This window comes from Leopardus geoffroyi, chromosome C1 (genome assembly GCF_018350155.1).
Source record: "Leopardus geoffroyi isolate Oge1 chromosome C1, O.geoffroyi_Oge1_pat1.0, whole genome shotgun sequence".
Lineage (NCBI taxonomy): Eukaryota > Metazoa > Chordata > Mammalia > Carnivora > Felidae > Leopardus > Leopardus geoffroyi.
The window spans coordinates 184748013-184771045 of NC_059328.1; the positions used below are offsets into that span (position 1 = coordinate 184748013).

The 23033-nt window shown below is 37.7% G+C and overlaps 1 long non-coding RNA gene across 1 annotated transcript; it reads right to left on the reverse strand.

Moving 5' to 3' along the window:
* Nucleotides 1–17311: 17311 nt before the first annotated feature.
* Nucleotides 17312–20768, reverse strand: LOC123596879. Its single transcript, XR_006711876.1, has 3 exons — nucleotides 20638–20768; nucleotides 18110–18182; nucleotides 17312–17593 (listed from the first exon to the last, which is right to left on the reverse strand). It is a non-coding gene; the product is annotated as an uncharacterized LOC123596879 (long non-coding RNA).
* Nucleotides 20769–23033: the final 2265 nt, after the last annotated feature.

Sequence of the window (23033 nt, forward strand, 5' to 3'; positions counted from 1 at the left end):
ATCCCAAGTGCAGTTGTCTCGTACCTAAGTGATAAAACTAATCTAGAAAAAGAAAAGTGGCCCAGAGACCTCTTTGTGTGAAGTATCTCAACATATTGCTGTCTGTTATATTGTACCGAACACATGTACTTCTGTTTAGTAATATTTTGGGGAGCTGAGATTTAGGGCAGAAAAGACTAGAGCATCTTTGCAACTAATTCTAAAATTTTATAGGGTTATTTATTTATTGGTAGTGTGATGAACATGCATTATTTGTAATAACATTTTTAGTCTAACATTCCTTTTTTTATTTAACTCTGATTTTTAGACCTTCGAGTTTTTCTTTGCTTTAGCTTGGGAAAACCAAATAAGTGCAAGTTTCCTCCAAGACACCTCATGAAAACATTTTTTTTTAAATAAAATCAAGAGTGAAACGAGTCTATATTTATTTGGAAGATCATCTGACTACTGCTAAATGGAGTATCTCAATCTGAAAGTGAAATCTGTTTCACTGCTAAAAATTGCCAAGAGTTTTTTGACTGAGATTTGGGAATCTGCAGAAAATGTAAAAGTTTTTTTTTCTACAATAATCTGTTCAGTGAACAAGCTGTGAAAAATAGTTCTGTATTTTGTCCATGTGATGCAGCAGACGGTAAATTTCCATTTTAAAGAACGATGTGAGTAGCTTCTGGCATCCATCTCTATTGCCTTACTCGAAGCCACTTACACTGACTTACAACAATGCAGTTTATTACTTCTTTAAAGCAAAAAATAAGAGGGGATCTTATAGTCTTTTCTTTTTATTTCTTTCTTTTTCTTTTCTTTTTTGAACCCACAGCTCAGCTCTATTCCTTTCTCGGGGATCAGCAAAGTGAGGGCCCTCAGAGGCCTTATCAAACGTGCTTTAAAGTCGCAAGTGTATTAAGAAGATACCATTTCCCTGCATTTAAAGCTTTGCTCTTGAAGCTTTAGAATTCATTTGCTATTTCTTTCTAAACATTTTCTTTTGAGGTAGGTGGTCCCATCACAAGCATTTATTAGGAACCATTAGAGGATATAGTTTTTAAAAATGTATCATTATGATTTTCATATAAATGCAAAATTAACATGTGTTTAAAGATTTTATTCATTAATTCATTAATGAGAGAAGCAGTAGGGCATTATAACCTGCTTGAAGGAGAATTCAAATCTGCACCCACACACATCTAGGTAGATAAAAACACTGACACAAATTGACAAGTAGATGCAAATGTGGTCAGTATTTACAGGGCAATAATCAATTGTATTCTAGGGGTCACAACGTTTCTGTTTCTATGGACAAGAATAATTTGTATTATTATTAATTTTCTACAACCCAGAGAGATGTAAAGTAGCTCAAAAACAATGAAAGGAAGAGAACCTGGAAAGATGCTGGACAGGACACTTACTGATCCTTTGATTTATTTCAATGTCTTTCTCAATTTTTACTACAGATTCAATTAAAAAGTACTCTCAACGTTTTTCACTTTAATTAATTAATTTTGTTTCCTGGTTCATGTCTACTTTTACATAAAATGCCTACCTAGGGGCACCTGGGTGCCTCAGTCAGGTGAGCGTGCAACTTCGGCTCAGGTCATGATCTCACAGTTCGTGGGTTTGAGCCCTGTGTCAGGCTCTGAGCTGTCAGCACAGAGCCTGGAGCCTGCTTTGGATTCTGTGTCTCCCTCTCTCTTTGTTCCTCCCCCACTCGTACTCTATCTCTCTTTCTCTCTCAAAAATAAATAAACATTAAAAAAAATAAAAAAAAATAAAATGCCTACCTAGAACGGTGTAGGTGACACATAGTAGGTGGTTCATTCATATTTGGTAAATGGATAGCATTTTACTTGTATCTTCTACCGAACATTTTACAAATAATTCAGTAGTACAAATAAGTATCTTCTTTTGTTCCCAAATCTCAAGGATGTTGGAAAGATTCTGAAAGAAATTTGGGGTAACCTTCAAGGCTTTGGTACATACCTTTCCTCTACCATTGATCATTTTACAGTCAATGATATATCTTCTAAGAGAGCCTGAGATAAATAAGAGGAAAGCATGAGTCAAACTGCCACTGGATTCTGGTGGACATGAACTCTGGTGGATAAAAGCAACATCAAACTGACTGCAGGGGGAGTGGCTTCAGAGAACAAAGAAATCTATCTGACCTTTCTGAGGACTCTAGTGTATCATGCTGGCTTGTGATTATTATAGATTGGATACTCATCAGCAATTGGAATTTGACAATACTAGATTATCCTTCAAATTTACTCTTGTTTGGCCTCACTTTCTTTCAAGTAGGTGATAACCAGAGGAGTTTATTATTATTATTTTTTTTTTTTATTTTTATTTTTGGGACAGAGAGAGACAGAGCATGAACGGGGGAGGGGCAGAGGGAGAGGGAGACACAGAATCGGAAACAGGCTCCAGGCTCTGAGCCATCAGCCCAGAGCCTGACGCGGGGCTCGAACTCACGGACCGCGAGGTCGTGACCTGGCTGAAGTCGGACGCTTAACCGACTGCGCCACCCAGGCGCCCCTGGAGGAGTTTAGTTCCGGGTTTCTCAGGAGGTCTTCAATGTCAAACAGTCTTTTTATTTCTCATTTGTCTGATGCCTGAAATTGTGCCATTGTTACTTTATCCCTTGGACGTGTCAGTTGCAATGATTTCACTGACGTACACATACATTTTCTTGGGAGAGGTAAAGCCCTTAACTGTTTTCAGTGTTTCACACTTTGTTGGGAAGGAAAATTCGTGGCTTATGATTTGCTGCCCCATTAAGATTTTGATGGGGGAAATGAGAGTGTTAGAAAATAGACACCCAAAACTGGGGACAGGTTAGAGCGAGGCAGTCAGAAATAAGAAAGTGGTGGGACGTAGAGTTCAATGTCTTCAAAAGTTCATGTACTAACCCTGTTTTTTCCATATGTCTCCAATGTGTGTTTTCAAAAAATATTCTAGTGCCAGCAGTAGCATTGCAGAGGTCAAGGGCATTCATTTTACCATGGAAAGATGTTAGCAAAACCGAACATTTTTCAGAACGGAGGCTATTTTCAATCTTTATTCAGCCATTGGATTCTTTGCTACTTATTAAAAAGTTTGTGAACTTGTCCTTCAGATATTGTATTGCACTTCTCCCTGGTCTACCACGCATCTGAATCCTCTTACAGTTTACAAAGCATTTTCATATATGTTATTTCACTTAACCTTTACAATAATCTAGTAGTCCTTAGTCGTGAAAGATGATCTTTAACTCAAAAAGTGTTTTTCCCCCACTCAAGGCAGGCTTTTCTGTGTGAAATAAATGACAGTAACATAATCAGTTTGTTCTCATCAACTCTAGGAGTGCTGGATGTTGATTGCCACTAATTATTTTTGTTGTGGTAGTCCATATCCTGCGTGAAGACAACAAAAAAGAGAAGACTCTGGAGCCACAGCCTGATTCATCTGCCATTTATAGGTGTGGTTTAGACTTTCCTTCCCTCCAGGCCTTGCTGTCACCACTGAAAAAATTAGTTCTATAAACACTTCAAGCCTTGACTCACTGTCACTTTGCACTTTGTCGTCCAATATTTTCAGATACTATAAAATTCGAATGAGGAAATCCCGGAGCATAGGTTATCCATTATATCCATCTACAGCTCTCTATTAAAGTCATAGGAGTGTTGGAATGAAAGTTAGACTTTGAAAACTAATGTAACTTTTAGAGATAAGCATGAATGATCTGGTAATTCCCACTCTAAATAACTGCTGTGACTGCAGACAAGTGACTTAATTTTCTAAAGTGAAAAGGATAATACTGTTTAGGGCATAGAGGTATGTGAGGTTTTAGGGGCAGGGAAATATCCTGAGTTAAAAGATGTTGTTTCAGTGCAAGGCATTATTACTATGGAAAGGAATATAGGACATAAGTTATGTTATGATTAAATTTGCTTTTAAACTCTTGAACCTGGGGGAAAAAAAAGAAAAAAAAACTCTTGAACCTGAAAGGCCAAAGAAGTGTGCCCTTATATATGCCACTTTTTGTGTGACAGCTATCCACCTCAAAAGTGACTCTGAATGAGTTTTCATTAAATGAATGAATACATTTCCCTCAATGACACTTAACTGGCTTTATTCTTTCTGGATCAGTAGACAGGTTTTGAAAGTTTGGGTGGGTCAGGCTGTGGAAAGAAATATTTCAGGTATATCTTTAAATATTCAAATTCTTATACACTGATTAACACTTGGAAACTCCTTAACCTTAATGTATTTCAAAACATCTTTGTTTTTGCATTATTTCCTTACAATAAATGTAGCCCCTATCTTATTTACATTGATTTTAACATTTGTCAATTTTTAGCTACTCAGAATCTTTACTATTTCTTTAAGCGCTTTCCCCTCCTTTCCAGGAATTATGTTTCCACAACTGTAAGTAGTCCTGGGGTGATGTTGAATTTTCATCCAAGGAACTAGATTCTGTCTTTCCTCCTTCTTAGTTCAGCCAGAGGGTGAATGACTGTCAATTTTGGCTAATTAGACACCCACTTTGGGAACATCGAGTCTTGAGGAAATGACAAGGTCTGGGGCATGATTAGAGACTTTCATAACAGCAGCAGAGGCAGACGAGGCTGCTGTAATGGTGGTGGTATTCTGACCAGCAATTCCAACCATAAAATGGGTGCTGTGATTTCTGCTTCCTTATTCTTGGTCCTTTGGAGGAACCTTGGATCCAGCCCTATTGCTAATCTTCCAGTTTCCTATTCATTTCATGAGCTCCACAAAATCTTCCAATAGATTCTTTTTTGCTTAAAGTAATTAGAGTTGGTTTCTGTTGCTTGCATCCAAGACTCCAAATTGAACAAGCACATCTGTGCTTCTGAAAAATATCAAGTAAATACAGGAAAAGTACCTCAACACTACTTGATTCCAAGTAACCACTGGAATAGTGGCCATTCTTATCATCACTCTTCTGGCCCTATCATATGATATAGTAACCACTTGTTAGTTTGTCAGTCTCACAGTCTCACAGACATGAGCACTCTGTCCTAGTTGATTTTGTGTCTGTCTCAGTAAGTAACTGGTCGGTATTCAGTAAACACTTATGGGTTGGACTGAAAAAAAAAAGTTAAACTTTGCAATATTAAGCACACAATAGACAATTATTATATTTGATTAAATTAACTGTTAAGTTCATTTGATTCACTGAGCCCTACTAAGTTACAATGAACAATATGAAGATGAGTAAATCATGTCTTTTGCCCTTTAATAAGTTTGTAATTTCACAGTAAAGAAAGGATAAAGTAAGAAATTCATATTTAAATTAATTCCTCTACATACCTCCCACCACTGCTTTTTTTTTTTCCGTGGCTTAGATGTTACAGTATTGTACAATAAATTTGCGCAATAAATTTGAACCCTGACTTTTATTTTTGAGAGAAAGAGACAGAGTGTGAGTGAGAAAGGGACAGAGAGAGAAGGAGACACAGAATGAGAGGCAGGATCCAGGCTCTGAGCTGTCAGCACAGAGCCTGACATGGGGCTCAAACTCATGAATGGTGAGATCATGACCTGAACTGAAGTTGGACACTTAACTGACTGAGCCACCCAGGCACCCCAATTTGAATCCTGACTTTAACACTGGCTTCTGCTCAAACATGGGTGTAATGTAATGCTAAATATACTAAAATTGATTACAAAGTCAAAATGTACATATTCTGTGATGTCTGGTGGTTTGGATTAGAGTTGACCTATTACCTCCATAATCAGGAATAACTGAAGTTTTACTATATTTAATCAACATTCTGATTTTAATTGATTCTATTCAAAGTAGATACAGTATTTTGGATTTTATACTACATGCTTATTTTATTCAACAAATAACCATGCACAGTATGGTCATTCATAAAATATTGATAAATGATTAAACCTAGAAATTGGGCTGAGTGCCACAAAAATTATTTAAGGAGAATTGTAGCTGTGTTTCTACATCTAGTATATCATAGGAACCAACAATTAGGACAAGGGTGGACAATATTCTCAGGATCTGTATTCTTAGGAGTCTGACTTTATAGTGACTCACTAGAGGGACAGGAGTTGATTTTATATTTTTATAGTTGATTTTATAGTTGTTTTTATACTCATAGCCCTCATCTCAGTGTTCTTAGAGCTGAGTTTTTTCATGTGTCACCCCTCAGAGGGTAGAATGGGCATGAGTGTTCTGGTCTGTCAACTGTTTGTTGTCTGCCCAAGACAAGAAGCTTATTCTAGAATGCGAATTATCTTCACCAAACACACTGTGAAGTTCAACTCATACTTTTTAATTTTCTGTAGCAAGATTTTATTGATGAAGAAAACTATGGATTTATGGTCTGACATGAGTTCCTCATTTCATAGTAAACTGAAAACAAACACTTTGTATGTAACTACTTTGAGTAGTACTGGTTGAGACAGTGTCACCTGGGTTGCTTGTTAAGATGTGGTTTGGGGACCACATAGAACACCTACTAAAGTAGGCATTTAAGAGGGAGCATCACTAGGAATCTTCATTTTTAATAAGTTCTGGAAGTCAGCCTTCCTGACATTTCAGGTTTGAGAACCACTGTTCTAAATAAATAGCAGTCTTCCTCAGAGCATTGTCAAAACATGGGGCAAAGTCTATTTTTGTAAACTTTCCAAAAATGTGAAATTGTATTATTTTGCAAATTGACATGAAAATAAGATAGATGGTCTGTCTCTCCAAAGCAAACACCAATATCTCTTTGGGTTAGGCAGAATTTTTGGGGTTTGTGATTTTACACATACTGATATGTGCTGATAGCAAGACTTTGTGGACATAAATGTACATTAACTTCAAAAGTTCCTTCATTTTAGGGAAATTTTCTTGATTTCTCTCACATCTTCATTAATTGAAAACGAGGTCCTTACCAATAAACCTAGGGAAAGAGAGTGTAAAAATCTGAATGAGATTCTCATAAAACCTTGTTTGAACTTTCTGTAACTTTGAGATAATAATCAGGGGTAGGTTTTTAACTGAAAATAAAGATGAAACCAAATTTCAATTTACCTTTTCTGATACTTGAACTCCCTTGGAGTAAATAAATTTACTCCCTTGGAGTAAATATAAATTGAGTAAATATCTGATTAATGCTGGTTCACATGAAGTGTGAAGGCCCTCATGTTTTGGGGTAGGGTGAAGACAGATCTGTGATTTGAGAGTCCCAAGTAAAGCTCCTCAGAGCTTTGGAAGATATCTAGACTATCTAAATTAACACTCCATTGTTGGTCAAGTGCAGTCAGAGAAAGGAGGTAAAGCCTTTCCAGTGTGAGAATAGGTACCTTTTGTCATGAAAGATTTGAAGTGTAGATAAGAAAGGAGGATGTTGAATCACTCATCATCGAGGAAATACAAATCAAAACCACTATGAGATACCACCTCACAGTAGTCAGAATGACTAATATTAACAACTCAGACAACAACAGATGTTGGCAAGGCTGCAGAGAAAGGGGAGCCAATTTGCCTTGCTGATGGGAAGGCAAACTGGTGCAGCCACTCTGCAAAATAGTGTGGAGGTTCCTAAAAAAATTAAAAATGGAACTACCCTATGACGCAGCAATTGCACTACTAGGTGTTTATCCAAAGGAGACAAAAATGCTGATTTGAAGGGGCACATGCATCCCAGTTTTTATAGCAGCCCTATCAACAATAGCCAAAGTATGTGAAGAGCCCAAATGTCCACCGATGGATGAATGAATAAAGAAGATGTGGTATACATATATGTTGGAATATTACTTGGTGATGTAAAAGAATTAAATCTTGCCATTTGCAACGAAGTGGATGGAACTTGTGTATTATGCTAAGTGAAATAAGTCAGATAAAGACATATGATTTCACTTATATGTGGAATTTAAGATACAAAACAGATGAACATAAGGAAAGGGAAGGAAAAATAATACAAAAATAAAGAGGGAGATAAACCATGAGAGACTCCTAAATGCAGAGAACAAACTGAGGGTTGTTGGCAGGGTGTTGGGTAGGGGGAAGGGCTGAAGGGGTGAGGGGCATTAAGGAAGACACTGGTTGGGATGAGCCCTGGGTATTCTATGTGAGTAAACAATCACTGAATTCCATTCCTGCAAAAATACATATATTGTTTATTAAAAGAGAATTAATAAATTTTTTTTAAAAAAAGAAAGGAGGATGTTGAATAGACTGGGCTGAAGGAGGGTTTCTTGAGACAATTGATACAGGAAGTTGGAGCTATTATTTTTTAATAAGTCAAGGAGTTTCTTCAGTAGAGACAGTGATTTAATCATTTTCATTGATATTGCTAGTGCTCATCAACATCTGATTCTTTTCCCTGGTACATGGAAGACTGCATGTCTTAGGCTCCTTGTCACTGGGGGTGACATGTGACTAGTTCTGGCCAATGGGTTGTGAGTGTAAGTGATGTCCCCTTCAGGCCAAATCCTGGAAGAGAGGGTATGATGTCTTCAGGCATTCCTCTGTCTTAGCGATTCCTAGAACCTCCTATTGGGAAGACAGAGCCATAAAATTGAAGTGGCCTAGATTCTCCAAGTAACTGCAGGGAAGACAGTTGCCCTAGAACACTGTCCGAACTTAGAATAGACTTTGCATAAATGGGTAATAAGCCTTGGTCGTGCTGAGCCACTGAGATTGTAGGGCTATTTGTTACCATAGTATAGCCTAGCTTAGCTGACTAGTGAAATATTTTAATGCTGCCCTGGATAGCTCAATCTTTAGGTTCTAGCATTATGGAAAGACTATGAGAAGTCTGAGTAAGTCAGAAGAGATAAACTATTTCTTTGCATTCTTTTATTAATTTGTTCAACTGCTTGACAAAATATCAGTGTAGAGTACATGTCAACCCCCGAGCTGTGCCGAGCGAAGCATAATATTGTGAGTCACAGCATGTGCTCTGGAATCACTGCCTGAGTTTGAATCCTGGTTCTGCTGTGGGTGATTATCCTCAAGTCTTCCTGCGCTTTAGTTTCGTTATCCCTTCATTTATAAAATAACAATTATAATAACATCTAAGTATGAGTTTTGTGAAGATAAAAGGAGATGACACATGTAAAGCACTTGGCATGGTGCCCTACTGAGCAAATGATCAAAAACATTAGCTATTGTTAGCTGGTAACATCCCTATCTTCCCACAGCTCTTACTCCAACGGAGGATAGCACAACCTAGTAGTAAAAACCATTTACACAAATAATTCCTGTATTATGTTTTTATTAGTGCCATCACAGATTTTCTAAAACTCAGCGCTTACAATGACACAAATGTGTTATGTCACAGTTCCATAGGCCAGGGGTCTGGGTTGATTTGGCTGGTTTCAATGCTCCTAGTTTCACAAGGCTGAAATCAAGATGTTGACCAGCTGACTCTTCTTGAAGGCTCTGGAAAGAATGTGCGTCCAAGCTCACTCAGATGTTGGCTGATCCAGTTCCTTGCAGTTTTAAGACTCAAGTTCTCATTTCCTTGCTGGTTGTCAGCTGGGGACTGCCCTTAGCAACTCAAGGGCTTTCTCTTACCTCTGCCCATGAGCTCCTACATCCCAGAACCAGTGAGTCAAGTGTTTGTCCTGCTTGGAATCTCATAGATGTTTCCCCTTCTACCTCATTTTCTTCCTCCAGCTGGAAGAACTTCTCTGCTTTTAAGGGCTCCTATGATTAGATTGGGTTTACTTAGGTAATCTAGGATAATTTCTCTATTTTAAGGTTTGTAACGTTATTTATATCTGCAAAGTCTCCTTTGCTGTGAAATGCAATGTTCACGGGTTCCAGGGATTAGAGCATGGACATCTTTGGGAAATCATTATCAGGGGACTACCTCAGGTCCCCTGGGTCCACAATCTACTTTTTACTGAATCTTAATAATTATGCTACTACATATTGAGTGTTTTCTGTGTGCTAGATAAAAACTCTATGTCTATAACTTTCTAGATTCCCACAACCCTGCATGCAAGTTATTGTTATTATTTTTTCCAATTTCAAGATAAGGAACTGTTGCTTAGAAAGATTATTGAACTTGCCCAAATTACAGATATATATAGACCATACATAGTAGAGAAGGCATTCCAAGTCAGATCTGCCTGACTACCTCTCTTAGAACTTCCATAGCATTACCCATTCATCGTGGCCACTGGCTTCTCGTCATCCCTGGTTAGTCCCTTATGCAAGGCCAAAGGGTTCCCAAACTGGCAGTGGTTCAATAATTAAAATTATACTTTACTCTCTCAAGCTCTCTAAATGTTCCTATGTGTCCATAGTCACAAACTTATTTTGTCAGTGTCTGGTACTTTGGGTCAACATCAGGAAGAGAGATGGGACAGTGCCGGTGGTCAGGGGAGAGACACTGTTCATATTGCAATAATGGTAATAATGGCTGATACTTACAGAGAACCAGTTATGTGCTGGGCCCTGTGCCAAGAACATCGCACAGAGCCTCAGCACTCATTTAATACTCAAAACAAGTTTCTGAGGAAGGTGCTACCATCATCTCCATTTTACAGAGCATGAAACTGAAGTAGAGGAATACACAGAGAGCTTATGTAACTCTCTTAAGATCACACCACTAGAAAGTGGCAGAGTTAGGATTTGAACTCAAGGCCTAGAGCTCTCTTATACTTTAATATTGCCCTAGAAATGAATAGTCTCTAGATTCCTATGCTTTAGTTTGTACTACAGCTATTTGTCATTCCTTCTCCTACTCTTTGCCCTCCGGTGAAGTTGAAAACCAGAGGGTCTGTGGTCAGGGCTGGGGCTGGGGCTGTTGGCCGAGATCAGAAAGATGACAAGCTGGAGCAGGTGTGGTGGCCTTGCCGCTGGATTAGAGTATGGCATCTGGTCTGCCAGCTCCCCTCCCCAGCACAGGAGTGAGCCCCTGAGAATGGGACAGCTTGGGCTGCTATTAATATACCATAGAATCAGGAAGAGAGGCCCTCAGCGATACTACCCTGACACCACATGCAGCAATGATTTCAGACAGCTACCCTTCTCCAACCCCACAATGCTTCATCTGTGTGGATGGCTTTTATGTCATTAGAGACAACACTTCTCTTCTTGCCAGATTGTTGTGCTGAGCAGCTGCTTTTCCTGACCTTTATTCCTTTCCCTTTCAAAAGTAGTAACATGGCAAGCGTATTCCTGAGTCTCTGCGCTTTTATTTATTTTTTCGTTCTGATTTAGGCTCCTTTCACAAATATCTTGAAAACATAGTGTCTACATATGCGACTGTTTTAAAATGCTTTTGAGGAAAGTTGTTAAAAAGTGATAAACAGGTGTGTGTGTGTGCGTGTGTGTGTGTGTATGTATGTGTGTGTTTGCAACACGAAAAGCTCTCTGCCATAAATTGAGAGAACAAAAAAGGAAATTAAGTACATGTTTTTGAAATTATTATGCTCTAGAGAAAAAGGATGTATAGGTATCTTATAAACACTTTCATATCTTCTGTAGCTTTTTCAGATTTATTAAAAATGCCATTCCACAATTTAGGAGGGTATGTTATGAAGACAGTGACAAGTTTGGTCATAATGACAGAATTGACTTGAATTTTTTGTGCCATAGATGAAATCTGTAATGGTGATATTTGAGCTGAACTGAGAATTTCTTCTGATTTTGTACAGTGATACATGAAGAACCTGGGAGAAGTACAGATAACTTTACATCCTTTTGTGGTCCAACATTCCCTTGTAAATATGTTTTAAGTTAACATTGAAAAACAATGACAATTGAAATGTATTCTTTATTGGGCTAGAAACATACATATGTTATAATTATCTTTACTTGCTTTTTCCTTAAGAGCTACAGATATCTTGTAAGATGCATTTTATAAAACTAGATTTTACTACCTTTAATCTAAACTGCAGTAATTTTATTCTAAAAGTGTCCCATGCTAGATATGATATTACTTAATTTAACATCATGGGGAAAAATATGAACTCAAAATTGGTAGGAGATGATCTCCAAGGTTTTATTCCTTTTCACTAATGTAAAAGGAAATTCTGTGATATAAAAGTCTTTCCTGAACTCTGGCCGTTTAAAAAACACATGAGAAAAGTCATCTGAAATATAATCGAAACTTAACACTCAACATCTAAAGGCTGCAATTCGGAAAACTTTGAGGGCCCTATAGAGAGGTGAAGTCAGTTTCTTTTTCACCTCTTTGACAGCAAAGGAAATGTGTCACAGAGGTTTCCAAGTTGTGAGATACGTTCTGGTTCCATTCTAAAATTAAAAACTGTCAACTTATTTTAGAAACCGGTTCATATTCGGCTTTAAATTCTCCTTTGTTTAATAATTGTGAACTGTGATGCAGATGCTAGTTTTTCTTTTCTAGCTTTTATGGGGGATTACTAGATCAACGAGACCTGGCCTAATAATTGTACAAAATTGTAAATCATTCCTTGAAGGAAGAAAATTTGGGGTTCTTTGCCTGACTTTTGGGTTTTGATGAGTATTTATTTGTTCAGTCTTGCTTCATTCTTCATGAAATGGAAAGTTTCAGTTTGCTGTTTATACGACAATTGCAGGCTGAGAATGCTGTTGCAGTTTGCAGCAGAGCGTGATACTGTTTCGAACTTAGCAACCTTACTGTGTGGCCTCTAAAGAGATCCTAAAACTATTTACTAAACTATTCCGAGACAAAATCCTTCTCAATTTCTTTGTATTTTTAGCTCTACAATTTAATACAGCTCAAGATGCTTAATACTTATTGACTTAATATTTCATTAAAGCCTGATGTTTGATAGAAATAATGTAACAGAAAACAAGACAATTCCCTCATGCACTCTCTACATGATTATTGTGTGAAACATTGGCCAAGTCCTGGAGATGAAGCAGTGAGAAAAGTCTTTGCTGTCATGGGGTTTACAGGCAATGAAACTAAACCTCCTCCTTTTGAGGGCAACATTTTCCATTGAGTCTAAGGGTGCTAATTTCTGGAAAAAAAAAAAAAAAAAAAGAAATCTTACCATAAGAAAAACTCTAGCTGATATCAAGCTGTGGCATATTATTAAAATGCCAAATACTGCCTGGTCATAGACATACACTACTATTTATTTTATTTACTAGAATTTTTTTTGAAAGTTAACAGATGAATTTAAAACATTATACACATGCTTGTTGGTATGTCATATCTGAGATTAGCTCTCCTTTGCTCCGATCTTTTTGTACTGTATAACTTGTATAACAAATGAAATCAGAGCCATAGGTATTACCTTTAGGAGGACTTGGTGAAATATTCTCAAATCCTTCCTCTTTGGCTGCTTCCAGTGTCTTCTACTTAGTTATGTAAACTCTATGTGGGAAGGACTCCTGCTCTGATGAATCTTAGTAGCCCCATAGCTATTAGCATAATGCTTAGTACACAGATAAAATTACATAACGATAAGTCACATTTGTGTTACTATGTGCTTTGCACTGTGTTAAGCGTTTGACATGCCCTATTGCATTTAATTTTTACAACAACTCTATGAGGTAGTTACTCTCACATTTTACAGAAAAGAAAACTGAGCCCACAGAGGTAACTTGACCAAGATCACAAAGTTACAAAAAATGGTAGAAAGGCTTGCCCTGCAGAGATGATTTTCACAGTTACCGAGATTAAACATTTATTGGGGAAAGCCCCATTATTATAGTTCTGGAACTTCTGAAATACATAAATATAGGCAGGGGAAATGAAATAAATAAATGTCTCTCAGAAGCAAAAATGGTATAGCTGTGGCCTCTTTCTTGTTGAGAAGAGGAAGCCTCCTCTTATTTACCTGTTGATCCTATTAATCCCAGGATCTCTAAAAAGGCATTTTAGGGTTGTTTCTTTCTGTCTGCTTTTACTACAGTTCCAACAGCCCAAGCAAGGTTTAACTCTAACTCACGAAACTTTGAAATCAGCAATTTCTTTACTAGGAAACAAATACAATAATAATAGATGACTCGATAACTATATATATTTATTTTATTAGACTAACCAACATAGTCACCTGGAATAGTCATAACAACAAAGGAAATTCCAGCATTTTTTCTGGACTCTATCCTTCCAAGTTTTTAACTTTTTAACTAAATTGTGTGTGTGTGTGTGTGTGATCGGATAGTTCTGTGTGTAAAGCATTTAGGTCCATGTGCTGTGAAAGTATAAAATTAGGTAGGATTTTCTTCTTAAGAATTTTACAATAGTATAAGAATATAACAAACCTTGAAAACTGTCTCCTCCTGATTTCAATAAACCGTATTTGTGAGAAGCATAATAATGTCTTCATTTGCTGGAAAGACATGTTGAAATATAATGCCATAATGAGTTGTGAATTTGGTTACGAAGATAGAAAAGTTTATTATAGTGGTGTCAAGCCTTTAGGCACAGTTATTACCTGCATCTGTGACCAAACTATTGGACAAAAGGAAATTATTAGAAGTTTTAACCTGAAGTGTGGGATAGTGGGTGTCTCCTCATGGATGTGGTGTGTGTGTGTGTGTGTGTGTGTGTGTGTGTGTGTGTGAGAGAGAGAGAGAGAGAGAGAGAGTGAGTTAATTAATCCAGGGTAAAACAGCTCTAGGTCCTTGGAGATGGGCTCTTTACTACTCTGCGATCCTAACCAAGTCTGGTGAGAGGGAGCAAAGCAAGTGGGACACTGATGTGATCTAAGGGCTGCAAATAGAGAAACCTACCGACTCAAGGTAGAAGTGCCGAAAGCTATGATTTTCAAATGCGTCTACACAAGGGAATTTAGGAAGCTCTGTGGCCAAAGAGCTTTACATATACCAAGCATGGGTACCGGTCAATACTGGCACTTTCAAAATGTCAGTGACCTTTTCTCAATAGACAGCAGAGTTGCATTTCATTAGGAATCATCTGGGGATGGGAGAGAGGAGGCAGCTTTTTGATTAGGAGCGCTTTTCAGATAGAAGCAGAGAGAATTGAGATGAAATAATTATTAGTGCTTCCCAAGACTGAGGCGGTCAGATTATTTCTACACACAAGACCAGGATGTCTCCTGTGCCCCACGCTGACACTGTCAGGCTGATGATGCCATTCCCTCTCTTGGAGTGAAGCCTAGCTTTAAGAGCAAAACAACACTGCAGCTTCTTGTCTTGCTTTAGACCAAACTTCGGGACGTATTAATATCAGAGACTGTTTAAACAGAGCAATAAAACGACAACATACCACTTTAACTAAGCCCAGCTTGCAGGCTAATTTTAAGGCAGCCTGGTTGGAGGAAGCCCATGCATTAATTTACTCTAATAGCAAGGCGGGGAGGAGAGGGGAAAAGAGGTTGAAGGGAATTGTTTAAAAAAAAAAAAACCAAAGAACTCATGCTCAATTTCTTTCTATCTTTTTTTGTAGGTGTTTAACACTTGTACAATTTGGTCAAATTATGGGCAGGGCAGCGAGAGAAGCTAGTCAGCTTGAAAAGACACAGAGCCTGTGAGACAGGACATGATTACTTTGCTGAATCCCCACTTTTTTTTTCTCTTCCAAAAGAGACAAAGGGAAATACATAAGAACCAATAGTGACGGCCACAAAGCAATCATTGAGTTGCAGGATACCTTTGTCTCTAGGGGGCACGCAGTAATTTTTACATGTCTACCACTGAGTGTCAAACCTTTCCTTTTCTTCTTCTTTCCATTCTGGACATCCAAACTGATTATCTAAAATAGAAAATTAGCACACAATGGGTTTACTCCGCGATACCCCTTATGCAACTAATGGCAAAGCTTGTTAATTGGTTGTAAATGCCAGCAGGTTGCCAGGATAATACTTCAGAAATAAGCGGGTATTCTGATAATTACAGCAATCTTCATCTATAAAAGCTTAAGTAGATGAAGTAGTGGCTGGCTTAAAACCAAGATTTATCCCGCTGCACTCACATTAAAAGAAAAAATAAGATGAAAACAATAATGTAACAAAACAATTATATAGCAGGAAGCTTTGTAGGTTTTAGAGATTGTCAAAACTCAGAAAGTAAAACAGTGCTGTAATAACCAGTTATGGAAAAATAGGCCATTTACATTTGTGTATAATTAAATAGTAGGCTATGCAATTTCACTTTTTAAAGTAAACTGCCTTTTCCTTTTTTTATAGGGCAACGTAGCCATAATTGCTGCATTAAAGCTTTAATGAAAGAAAAAAGCAGCAGATCAAGATGACATGTAACGTCTACATTTGTACCGTGGCGTTCTGCTTGTTTAGTAATGGGAAGCTACTGAGGAGATTAAAATTGCAGAATTCTTCATAGTTTGTTCTAAAATTGCTATAGGAAGATCATTCAGGGTCTAAAATACACACAATTTATTTTTCCACCTTCAATCTGCAAGAACTTCATGGCTTTCATAACTAGTAGGTAGTTGGAGACAGGTTTTATATGAGAGGGAGAACTACTTCGGATCATAAAAATTATCAGAAGTGAATGGATCAGAATTTAAACCTTAAGCGCCTTCCTTCGTGCATTAGAATATCACCCCAAATATTATATGATAGCTGGTGTTTAACTTAGAGAAGTATAAGGAGCTTTCTTGTTCAAAATATCAACAGGTTGGGTTATAATATTATTCTTTTATATTTGTGGTTTCTTTATCACCCCCACTAACATCAGGAACTGGTGCAGAAGACAGCCAATTGCGGTAAGGAGGTAACATTCTGGTAAACCATTACCTGGCGTTTGGGGCGATTTAGTTTAAAAAAAATAGCAATAACTCTCTTGTCAGCTTCTTTCTCAGAAGTTTGAGATATTCCCCAGATGTTATATTCCATATAGGTTGGCTATGTTTCTTGTAAACCATCCCTGGCAAATAATGTACTCAGAGACTGCAAACCTTCATTACATGTTAGAGTACCGAGAAGAGGGTATGAAGACTTGCTAAAGACACATCAGGCAAGAGAGCTTGGAGAAAAATTGGTGCCAATGGCTAGAGCAACAAAAAAGTGAACTTAAGAGAATTTTTTTAAAAAATAAAATGGACATGATTTTATTCTTTCCTTTTTTAAAAAAAATTTTAATGTTTATTTTTGAGAGAGAGAGAGAGAGAGAGAGAGCAGGGAGGAACAGAGAGAGAGATAGACACACAGAATCTGAAGTAGGTTCCAGGCTCAGAGCTATCAGCACAGAGACTCATGCAGGGCTTGAACACACAAGCTGTGAGATCATGACCTGAGCTGAAGTCAGAAGCTCAACTGATTGAGCCACCCAGGCACTCTTATTCTTCCTTCTGTAAAAGAAGAAGGCAAAAGCAACTTCTTGTAAAAGAGAATGCAAGGAATGGACAATATAAAAGCCTAGAATTTTGGCCTTTTGGGTACTCACTTGAAGAAAGTGATTCTCTTGCGCCAGGGTTTTGTTTTGCTATTTGTTTCTTGCAGGGTTGATGAAATGCATCTTCATCTAGCTGCCGTTCTTCTGGGATGGAAAACTTTAAATACATAGCCTTCTGGAGGGGCTGGCTTCCGCACAGAAGTCAGAATGTGGCATTGGCATGGGGGCCTGAGCTGTGGGCTGCAGAGCTTTCCAAGGCAAAGTGTGCAGGACATAGCACCCTCAGGCAGGACAGGCCCGCCACCAGTTCAGAGAGGGTGCATCCAAGGCAGCTTTCTGTGCAAACACTACCTGAAGTGGGAAGGAGAAAGGGAAAGGATCAAGAAGGGTTTTCCAATGTGGAAGTAAGAAAGGATCCCAGTCGACCACCATGTGCCGTAGTTAGCTGTTAGTATGTTCTCTGGGCTCTGCAGCCCTCTTACTACTTGCGCTGCTAAGATGTGGCAGGAATGGCCTTGTCCCCTCTCAGTAGTATTTCACGTCTCTGGGAGGTGGCCAGTTATCACAGCCCTTTGGTTGGAGCCAAGAAGGCACTTGTTTCAAGCTGCTGACTTCATGTGCTTTTTCACTGAAGTCTTTACACAGGATTTGAAGGAGCAGAGATAATAGTGGAGGGAGGCCTTCCTTCTGATGAGCTTGAAACCAGATTTTTGGGGGGTGGGGTCAAGAGGTAAGCTTGTAGGGAAAGAGACTAAACAACACACATGAATTATTCAGAATAAGAAATATGGGAGAGGGGGGTACAATCTAGGATTGTCTTTTCTTTGACTGTCACAGAACTTAGACACAACTTTCCTCATCGCGTACCAAAAATCTTGAGAAGTGTGGGAAGGACATCTCAAATGAATCCAAGAGATTCATCCAGGGAGAGAAAGACTTCCTGAAAAGGAAAAAATATATATTTTTAAAAAATCACATGAAATTTAAGGCCAAGGGTACCTGCCATTTTTGCCACCGTGAGACTTCTAGAAATTATTCTTCTAATATAGTTTTGCTTTTTCTGACAGAAGAAAATAGTTCTCAGTCTGCTTCATGCTTGGCTTAAATTCTTTATTATTCTTAATGCTATGACATAGTTTTCCATATATCAGTGAAATGTTTATGGTAACTTTCCTGAAGGACAGATTAAAAACTAACAAGTTGAGGAATTCAGTGTTTTGTAGATTTGTCTTTCACATATAAGGTGAATATTATCTTTTTCTCTGATGCTTGAACTCTTTCTTGGTGTAAGTTATTCTTCCTTGGAGGACCAGTACTGCCCTTTGAGATCTTGAGAATTGTTCAGTGTATTAGTAATGTGTGTGATCTGATCAACTTACATTTTAACTACTTTATGCCCCCAGCTAATTTTTCCCTTATCACTTATGCTTTAGTGAAATATACACCGCACAGAGTAAGTGAGAAATGTTTGCGAATGAATTATTTTTAACTGGAGAGTAGAATGTTTATGATACTTTTAATGATGAACACATTAAATTGATAAGCATTCTTAAAGAAATATCTCCAAGTCAGTTTGAGGGGTTCGTACTGAACAGGCAAAGTTCTTTGACTAGAATTTTCCCTTAGGAGAGGAACATACTCTCTGTACATATAAAAAGTATAGTAAGCCATCCTGATGGCACTCCTGCATGAATTGTGGGTTTGTCCTAACAGTGAGCATTTTCACTGTTTCTGTGTCAGTTGTCACTAATCAGTTATGCATCTGATGTGCAGATCCATCAGGGAATAGAATTTAAGTCATTTTGGCTTTAGCACATATGATATGCTTGTACAGGAGTTTACCAAAGCCCCTTCTGATACATTTTCAGAAGGGGATGTGCATATGTTATGGTACCTCTACAGCAGCAGTGACTGAACTAGCTGACAAGTGACAGGAGGTTTTCTCCCCTCTTTGGTATTTCATGAAAGTGTGCACAAATCATAACAAGTTGCCTCTCTTTCATAAGACAGGGAACATTTCCCTTAAAGCGCACATGGCTATATGGTGTGTTTGTGTACATGAAAATTCATGCTGCTATCAATTTTAATTTTGCCATTTTTGTTGTTTTTAAATTATAGGTTTGAGGTTTTTGAAGAGGCATAAATAATTGCTTTCAATTTCATCTTGACTGATTTTTTTAAAAAACTGTATCAAATTCTTAGTGAAAAAGTTAAGTTCCTTACTGTTGGGAGAAACTATGGCGTATGGGTGACCCATTTCTCCTGGGCTGTTGTTCTCTGCATTTGTCGAGAAAACTTGGTAAGTAGTAAGCACCTACTGTATGCCAGGAAGTCCTTATGCTAGATGATGCGTAGCAGGTGGTTCACAACAGCTACCTGCCTTCCGACCCATACTTCAAAGCAGTGTTAACAATGACAACACTAAACATGGGAGCCTTTGCTTTGCAATTTCTTAATTAGGTACTAAGCTCTGTGATAACTATTATAGGTGTATCTTGACTGAAGGCAATTAAGGGGGACTGGTGGAGTGGAGAGGAAGTGTGCTTCAGCATCAGCACAATCTGGGTTCAAATCCAGCCTTTAGCACTTATAAGCTGTGGTTTTGCCTAGGCCTCAGGATCCTTGTCTCTCAAACAGGGATGCTATGGTGAGAGATCAATGTGTAAATCATTTATTCTATCACTTGACACACAATGGTTGCTTAATACATTTCGTTACTTTGAGTTCCCTTTTTCGTTGTGATCGCAGAATAGTAAGAGACCCTATATAATCTTTCTCCAATCTGTTTTTTTTTAAAGGTTAACTAAGATCATTAGTGAATAGGTTTTTGGACCCACAGAAGCTGACTGTCTGGCTGTGACATCTAAGAGGAGTGCCAGTAAAATGATCTATTCCAAATAGCTAGTATGTATATACATATATATGTGTGGGGTTTTTTTTTGTCAGCAAATGTATTCTTTTTAAATTACTCAACCTTTCTATAATTATCTGAGACAGTGAGATGTACCCAAAGCACTTGAATGGTAGCTTCCGACTGCCATGGATTTTCCCTTAATGGAGAGAGACTCATTTAAACCCAGGGAATTCAAGGGACAGATGGAGTAGAGGCCAAGGGGAGAATTTGCCATGAGCCCATTAATAATCCATTAATAATCTCATGGCCCTGAGTTAGAGGTTTTGTTATTTTTTTTTCTAAAGAAAAGCCTGTTTGAACCTGCATCTGAACTACATAGTATGTTATGATTTTCTGTCATAAAGAAAATGGGAGCAGCATTACCAGACCTACCAAAAGTGCTTATTTAGACTTCAGCGTCTCTACTGTGAAATCACGCACAATTGGTATTAATGGTTAGTATTTCCTCTCTCTTCCCCTTCATACCTGCCCTGTTGCTTACCTCACTCTTCTCTGGGAGGATGAGGAGTGTGAATCCGAGCTTTTGAGATCTTGAGGAAGCATCTTCCTTTTTCTTTACATATGAAGTGGCTTCTTTTTCTGTTTATATCTTCATGTGAACATTCTGGATGGTAAGAATGACAGATTATTGGCTCAGTCACAATTTGCCTTACACATACCCTCACTGCCAATTTTATTAAAAAAAAAAGATGTCTTCCTTTATGGAAGAAATAAGCTTATCTTGGTTGTGGCTTAAAAAAATCACCCAAAAACTGCTCCATGAACCAAAATCTTCCATAAAAGCAAATACACCTGATTTCTATTGTGAGCCCCCAACACGGGGGTCTCATTTAACCTAGCTTCTTGTCCTACCCTCTCATGTTGGTAATCATTTCAGGATGGTCTCTAACCTAATGAGAGAGAGATCTTTTGTGACAAAATAATGATAATGGTGATGATAATAATAATAATATCATCTTACAAGGGTGCTTTCCTTCCTTCTTCCAGACTGAGCAATGAGACTGTAACAATGTTAGACAAGGAGATAATACTGCACACTTAATGTGGCCGTGCATTATTTCATCCTCAACAGGCTTAATTAACATAAACTTGTCCAACCTTCTTTTTGCAATGACTCTGAATGAGAACGATGAATAATTTGCTAAGACCCCAGAGGAGAAGACAGTGGGAAAATAAAGAATTTTAATTCAGGTGGTTTGGTCTCATTCTTGCGCTTATTTAATGAAACTCTATCGGGAAGCTTCTTTATACCACAAAATACAATTGAAAAAAGAAGAAATGTTAATTAAATTTCTGTATTATTTAAACAGTTTTATGGAGAACACCAAATAACTAGCTTATTCATGATTAGGAGTAAGGGGGATGGGGTGAATCATAATTAGTTATTTTGTGGTATGTCTATCTTCTTCGGAGGTTAATTTGATTTAGATAGGAAGATGATGTTAACACTCTTTAGTAGATTTCAGATTCCCTGGGGTAGCTTTTACTTTATAACCCTATTGTGCACTTAATATGACTTTTGTCATGGTGTCAGTGTGTAATCCCTTAACAGACTGCGGAGTTTAAGTAAACAGCAGTGATTCTGTTTTACAGTATGATTTAGGGTCTTAATCTGGTTCTTTTGAATCGATGCAGAAATTTGAACCAAAATTTTCATTCTCAAAGTTTTCAAGACATCTTTATTTTCTAAAGAGATGATCATTTTGTAAATGATGATAAAGAGAGGAAAAGATATTTAAAAGTATTATTTGGCTTGTATTACATTAAAGGAAGGACATTTGAGATTATGGCATTTGTAGAGCTTGTTTTCATACAGCTTTAGGCCTCGCTTTGTTAGGTATGGTAGGAAAGGGGTAAGAGGGTGTTCATGATGAGAGGGGCGCTGAGTTTATTTAGATGGCAGCCATTGTACATACATTGTAAATTACTTTTTTCATCTGGGGTGTGCACTGAGAAGTTAATATACTGCTGTCATACAAATAATGTTAAAACTATGATATCATTGGAGATTTATATGGTTTACTTATACAACGCGATGGGATATTTTGGAGGACACACCATGCAATATCATGGGCTGACTGATGCATTAGAAGGACAACAGAGGATCTGTAAAAACATATTTTTCTGCTCAAGGCTATAAAGCAAGGCAAGTGTAGAGTACTTGGTTCTGGTGGGTGGTGGGTTTCTTTAAGGCCCTAAAACCTTTAAGAGGTTTGAGAGTGATGATGTCATTAATTAATAACTGACCGCATGCTAATCAATACAGTAGGTACACGCTGTAATGGCTTATAAGCATGATGGCTTTTTAATGGCTCATGTATAAATGTTAATTGATTTAAAACAAAAGGAAATTTTTGTTATTGGGTCAATAGTTTATGGATTATGACTACCATTTAGTTTGAGATTGCTAATGAATGTTCCTTCCTCATCCCCGACTCCCCTCCCCACCTTGTTCCTCTATGGTTTTTAATCAGAAATGCCTGTAAACAAGATAGATCAGACCAATTATTGGGACTGGAATCCAGTAACACTTGTAAAGGGCCAAAGGCTTCTATCAGGTGTTCCACTGGGGCTTCACAATATGTATCCTATAACATGGAATGTATATGACCCTGTGCAAAGTGCTGTGTTCACTTCTTTTATAACATATTTTACACAAAATATATATGTCATATAAATATGAAACCCTTGATATATTGTCAAGGATTTTGTACTTGAATTTTCTTATACTTAGTGTATAGAGTTAAAGAGATATCATAAGTGACCTAAAAGAGAAGGGTATGGTATTTGTTCCAACATGTAAATTAAGAATCAGAACAGATTTAACATCAGAAACAAGAATTGGCACATAGAATTTTACCTGGGAGACTCTCATTG